We start from the raw sequence: 7513 nt of genomic DNA on the forward strand, positions 1-7513 counted from the left end.
GGGGTGGACACTCTAGTAATAACTTGACAAGTAAAATAGTTACCCATTTTCTATTTTTAATTTCGGTGCCTAAAACTTACTTTTCAATTACTATGGTTAAAATGAAATGCGTGTGTTACCGCACTAATCGATTATTATGCACGCACTAATCGAATATTGGTTATAAAAAAATTTAAGCGCACTAAACGAAAACGCATTAATCGAATGCGCATTAATCGAGGGATTCCTTTATTTTATTTTACTTTATGCCCTCTAGTGATTTAGCAGTCATCCAATTATCCCTTCTATAATATTTTTAAATAACTAACGTACTCTAAAGTAAAGTGATTTGACAAAGTGTATCACTTTTTATTTTCTTAATTTGGTTTATAAGTGTTAATGTTTCCAGGCTGAAGAGTACGAAACCAGTTCTAAAGATTATGTAATATTAAACAATTTTACAAGTTAAATAGGAGAATAAAACGAATTTTTTGCATGGGGGAAATATATATGCTTCCTAATTTAGAAAATTTCCCAAGAAAGAGCCATAGAGATTCTTACTATACTGACTATCGGTTGTGATAAGATTTTAATATATTTGTCTCAGCTGGTATTGATAATTTCCTTTTGTTTTTTTCGTTTCTACAAACACATACAGCAGATACATAAATGCCGAGTTTTTAGGATACAAATATAATAGTTATAAACGATCATGCTTCCATTCATTCTACAGAAATCCACTTTATATTACAACTGGCAGAATAAGCTATGATTCAAACTCAAAAGCAAAAACATTGTTAAGACTCTAAATTTTACATTATTGGGCGTTGGTTTAAACTAAGGAATATTGACAAGTAAAGGAGTTCCCTAATAATTGATTTGAATATTAGTTTACCAACGTTATGCGTTTTAAAAATAAATACTGAACATCACCGGAATGAGAGCTGATTGTTATCAATAATTAAGAGTCGATAAAAAGCGGATATCACAAAATTTAAACCTGTAAATTCAGTTTTTTTTAAGCCTCGCATATTATCCATTCGGGTTTCCTCATTTTAACAATATGTACATGGTATGAAAGAATTCGTCTGTCGCAATCATCTTCTAACACTGACCATTCGTCTGGTTTATTTGCACAACTGTCTCCACTTTCACACAGATCACCGTTGCTTAGAAGACCATTCTACCTGCAGCCACATGTCTTCTTCTTCTTGCAACCCAATACACATTTACATTTACGGAGTACTAGAAGTGCTTCTGGTGCAGGTGACGCTGTGAAAAAAGATTAGCTTCCATCCACCTTCCCCATCTTGCCAGTGATGGTTTGTTAGAGGTGGTAATAAAGGACAAGGGACACAGAGCAATTTACAAATCAAAGCCATGTGATGGGCCCTGTTTGTGTATGGGAGTACTGTGCCCATGGTGGGTGGTAAATATCGGTCCTCTTTATCTAATTTAGCAAACATATTCCATCTGAGATTTCTGACTATTCTATAGATTTTGTAAAGGAGGCAGATTTACCTTACCATTTACCTATATGTAACTTCTACTGTGGTTCCGGGTTTGGGGAAGGCCTCCAGAATATCATCATTCGCTTTTATTCAATGTTGAAAAGTGACTTGGCACAGCTTTAGGAGGAAATATATCAGCTTTCTCGGAACAATAACATCCATCTATTGCTGCAGTACGTTCGGAAGCCAGCCGATAGTCAGCTAGTAAGGATAATTAAAACATCTGTTTCTCTATTCACTCAAGAGTTGAAGAGGTCTGGAAGTTGTCAAAGGCCTGACAAATACCAATCTGTCAACATGCAGATCTCTTTTGTTAAAATACTAGCCGGTTTTGCCAAACATCCCATCTCATAAAATTCTGCCACAGCCCGTTGTTTGGGATTTTGTTCAGTAATGTATTTTTAATTTATCGGCTCTTATTAGATGGAATGTCTTCAGCCTTTGTTGACAACTGAAACGTTTTGTGTACGGTATTCATACCAATAATCGGTGTGTCAATAGTTTCCTTTGGAGCTATTGCTGCTTTCACAATGCTCACAATTTCTACATCACAGATTCTTCCTCCATTAAGTAGTCGCCACCGTACACTCGTTTCTTAGGCAGTCAATGTGATATTTAACGTTTTAGGCAAAAATAGCATCTTTATCGCAAGAACAATAACCTTTGTCCCTCCTACGTCACTTTGTCGTGTTTTAATTCTCTAGCATCTGTTGCCACAGGTTTCCATCAGGAAGTATTCGGGACTTCCTCGATTCTTTATCGTCACGTTTCTTTCGTACGTACCAGTGTTTCGATTGAACTTTCCTTGTTCTTTTAAACTTGCACTGTGACGCAGAAATTTATAACATTTTCGATGGTAGATCTGTTCTACATTATCTGCATACTGCATCAGTGCAACTTCGTCATAGCATGCCACTCGTTTGCGTGCTACGGAATTTATTTACATCTAAAAGCACAAACACAGTGTACATAGTTGCGTCTCGACATTGGACTATTGCCCTCTACTGGATCAATATGTTAGTCAGCAGGTGTAGTCTCCCAAGATATATTTCCATTTAACGAAAACCAAATATAAATGTGTCAATCCAGTGCTTCTTTCTTAACATTAAACGTCGGATTTACCCATAACAACTAGTGTTTCGCAGTGACTCATTGTTTTGATACAACATAGTTAACATCGTAACTTCTAGATATTATCTATTCGGCCAGTGAAGGATTTTGCTGTCATGGACATGCTTGCACAATGTTTGAGATTGCTGCACTAATTATTCCGCGAGCAAAGCACTTATTATCTGCCAGAGAACAACGAAGGTAACTAGAACGAAATTAACTCGAATGTTTTATGGGCCACGTGTTAATGCAAAAAACTACATAGAATCAGACAAAAAAAATTTGAAAACTCCTACATTAATATGTAAAGAGTCCTGGAATAGCTTGGTGGTTAGGGTACTCAACTCATAGTCTGTGGGTCACGGATCGTTGGTAAAAGAGTAACTCAAGAGTTGATGGTGAGTGATGTTGACTAGCTACCTTCCCTTTGATCTGTCATATCGAAATTAGGAACGGCTAGCGCAGATAACCCTCATGTAGCTTTCAGCAGAATTCAACAAGCGAACGAGTGAGACACTATAAGAATGTAGAAAACGTATTGTGTGTTTGCGTACCACAACGGTTCTTTTCGCAAGGTATACGTAGTCAGTCTTTCCATTCACATTAATCAGCAAAGAATAGGAAATCGATATTATAATTTACCAATCGAATTGCAAGCATTCATGGATAAATAATGTTATATACAACATATATTCATATGAAGAATTTAGAATATAAAAGTTTGGAGTCTCCAAACTTTTATATATTCAAATGGTTATATTTCACTGTGTGAATAGATATATCACAAATATAACCCACAAAGAGTTTTTGACACCAAATGGAAATGTACCCTTTTAAATGTCTTTAAGAAGCTCAGTTCAAAAACGAGAGGTGGCACATAATTTGTAATGTAACCTTGTGCCACGAACGTCTGTCCCCTGACTATCATTAGACTAGTTAAAAATGGGAAATCACTGACCAATTACATGGGCTGCATTTGCATATTGTTATTAGAGCAATAGAGGTTGCTGTGATCACTTATTCCTCGAAAAAAGCAGATAAAGTTTCTATTGTCTCGACATTAAAGGAAGCATAAATTTTGTGAAAGAATAGCTTCCAAACGTACATCAAGTTACTGGGATAAATGCTTCAGCTTAAATCAGCACTGCAATAGTAGCCATCTAAACTGAAAATAAAAAATAGCGCAAAATTAATCTAAACTGTAGGCCCAAGTCCGTACCAGACAAGAGCTATACTTCAGAAGAGAAGAAGAAAAAAGGTCCTTATAGTTTGTTTGTTGGATTTTAGATTCCTAGTTCCCGGGAAATATGAGTAAAAGATACTTAGGCAGCCTTTAATCTTTGTAAGCTAGAATGGTTTTGTTCATGCACACTTGTTTAAAAATCAATGAAATGCTGGGCAAAATAGTTCGTTTGTGACGAATAAAATAGTTATATTGAACGTTTTAAAATTAATGTGCGTTTTATTCGTTTCAGAACTCTCCATCTTCTTAACCTTTTTAGTAATATTAGTTATTAATACATGTTCATAGTTCTGGATTTCAGTAGTTGTGACTTCACTTCCATCATTACCTTTTAAATATCAGTAATCCGATTCACGATAAACAGGATTTTCACATTTTTAACAGACGAACTGTATTTCACAAAGGAGTTGCAATTAAAACAAAGTCCATTTCGAGTTTTTTCTGAACAAAAGTTTTTCGTGATTGTCCTATTTACTTCCGTTACATTTCGTGATTGTCCTGTTCACTTCCCTTACATTATTTACACCCCACGCCACTTGAGAGCACGTCCCGTTGCTTATAAACGTTGCAGAATGAGCGATGCTCTGGAAACAAGAGGAAATAAAATCGTGACAGAGAAACCATTGTGATGTTAGTAATTTTGCTAATGGATTAGGTACAATGATAAATTAAAACCTACATATCGTATCTTTTAAAGAGAGGACTATGGGTATTTGTGTAAGAGCTGTTATCTCATGTTTTTCTAAGTTTGAGGTTTTTGAAGTCAGTTTACCAGAGTTGTAATTCATTAGCGCGTATATAGTTATTACCTGGCAGTTTATTTAATTCATGCATTTTGAACAAAGAATGTTTAACAAATGTTCTGGCCTAAAAAATTGTAGAATTTCTTGTACAATTTACAAAATGTGTATGTGCGTGTAGATGTTTTCTGAATATTGATGTACTTTGATATTTTTTGTCTCCCACCAGATGGCTACTACCAATCGGCTGGCTCCATTATGCAGCCTGTCCTCGATCCCTGTCTCATTCACAAACCAGTGCCCTGTCACCCACCCCAGCATCATCACCTCCATCCACCGCCTCCCCCTCTTTCTCAGCCACACAACCAATATCCCAATGGAGACCAGTGCCTCTCCCGTCATGCCTTAACGCCTACGCCTTCATTCCCAATGGAATCCATACCTCAGCCTCACTACCCACAGGAAACTATGAATCCTAACAACCCTTCCCATTGCTTCAATCATGACGTGCCTCACAATAGTCCTCCTCTGACTTACTATTCCCATGATGTGCCCCACTCTGCAAACCCTCCACCACCACCTCCTCCTTATTCTCAAGAAAACATATCCCAGAACAATAACGTTCCTCGTGGATTTCCGCAAGATCCTTTATCTCATAACAACCACCAATTTCTGCAAAACGAAATTACAAATCAACCACGTCCACATTATCCACAGGATCCATTAACCCCACACAACCTTCCTCCACATGGCTTCCGTCAAGACTGTATGTCATCCAACGTTCCTCACCACCATTATTCTCAAGACATACCAACTTGCACTCAGGCACCTCTACCTTATAATGGCTTACCAGATGTTCTGCCTCCAAGTAGTTCTACAAATTCATGTTACTCTCAAGAACGTAATGTCGTTCCTTCTCAACAACGCCTCGGCAACCAGCCCCCATCATGTCCTTCTTTTCCACAAAAATCTTCAGCCGCCCATCCCACTTTTCACGGCACTATTCATAATCCAAATTTTTACTGTCAACCACACAGTGCATCTGTTCAGCAATACCATCACCCACAACCTCAGAATACTATGTATCCTAAACATCAAGTCAACAATATCCCCCGTGATTATTCCCCAGGACCCACTTACCTCGAACTGACACCAGTGATTACCAGCCGACAGAAAGATATAAGAACTAGAACAGCCCCTTCTGAGGTACCAGTCCCTCCAGTGCCAAAAGCAGAACCAGTAACTCCTCCAGAAGTCAGAGAAAGCCAGCAACGTCCACAGTTTCCTTCAAATTCACGCAATAACGGTTGTAATGATTCTAAATTCCCTCAATCAGAGGCGGATAAAGTCATTAGGGGAGGGTATGGCCAGGGTGCGCCACCATGTGGTAAGCCTGATAGCGTGTCAAACGGACAAATTACTTCAACTTCGGAGAAAGATCTTCCTCTTGGCCACACTATAAATCAAAATGTTCCCAGTTTTTCGTCACAAAATGAAAACCAAAGCACATCATCGCCTCGCACATCAAACTTAAAGAGTCGTAATATTGCAAATAACTTGTCAAGCTTAAAAAATAATGAAGAGTTGAAAAGAAAACGACGAATGAGAAAAAGTAATGGCCTAGATACGAGCAGCTCGGACAGTGAGACATATAGCAATTCGCTCACAAACGAGAGTGATTCTTTCCAGGAATCCAAACTTCTTGTTGCCAGCAAGGTGAGGACAAAGCAGAAACAACCAAAGAAGATGTTTCATTCGAATAAGCAGAAAAACGTGACAGTTGAAAAACAGGTTAAAAATAAAATTAAACTTGGTAATAATACTAATACAAATAATTTGCAGATCAACGGCAGCTTCTCATCACTGAAACAGGAACTTGCAAAGAAAAATGGAAAAAAGAAATATTCAAATGGGTGGTCCTGGGAAGGAGATCCCTATGAAAAACTAGTCCTTTTTAGTGTAAGTATCAAAACTAACTCATTTCCTCCTATGTCCCAAACTTAGCCTAAATATTTAACTAGCGTGTAAGATACGTAATGGTATAATACGTATTATTACATCTACACCTTTAAAGAGTAAAAATCGTTAATCAATATTTATTGTGCTTATAAATGGTTAGATATTTATTAAGTTATCTTTTCAAATGAAACTTTGAATTATGATGTATTAAGTGAGATTATATAACTTTTAATGCCAATGATAATCTATAAAATAATATTACAAACTTGTACTGCCAGTGAATAATGTATGAAGTAAAATTACATAACATCTACTGACAGTGAAAATACATAAATTTTAATGCCGAATACAATATTTGAAATATAATTACATAACGTGTACTACCGGGTACAATGTCTGAAGTAAGATTACGTAACTTGTACGGCCGAGTATAATGTCTGAAGTAAGATTACGTAACTTGTACTTCCGAGTATAATGTCTGAAGTAAGGTTACATAACTTGTACTTCCGAATATAATGTCTGAAGTAAGATTACGTAACTTGTACGGCCGAGTATAATGTCTGAAGTAAGATTACGTAACTTGTACTTCCGAGTATAATGTCTGAAGTAAGATTACGTAACTTGTACTGCCGAGTATAATGTCTGAAGTAAGATTACGTAACTTGTACTTCCGAGAGTACAAGTTATGTAATCTTACTTCAGACATTATACTCGGCAGTACAAGTTACGTAATCTTACTTCAGACATTATACACTTCAGACATTATATTCGGGAAGATTACATAACTTGTACTGCCGAGTATAATGTCTGAAGTAAGATTACATAACTTGTACTGCCGAGTATAATGTCTGAAGTAAGATTACATAACTTGTACTGCCGAATATAATGTCTGAAGTAAGATTACGTAACTTGTACTGCCGAATATAATGTCTGAAGTAAGATTACATAACTTGTACTCCCGAATATAATGT

General features: G+C 36.8%; 1 pseudogene; it reads left to right on the top strand.

Annotated features, from left to right (window-relative positions):
- Positions 1 to 7513, top strand: part of LOC106465642 — a 40515-nt pseudogene that overhangs the window by 11128 nt on the left and 21874 nt on the right.

This window comes from Limulus polyphemus, unplaced genomic scaffold (assembly GCF_000517525.1).
Source record: "Limulus polyphemus unplaced genomic scaffold, Limulus_polyphemus-2.1.2 Scaffold2008, whole genome shotgun sequence".
Classification (NCBI taxonomy): Eukaryota; Metazoa; Arthropoda; class Merostomata; order Xiphosura; family Limulidae; genus Limulus; species Limulus polyphemus.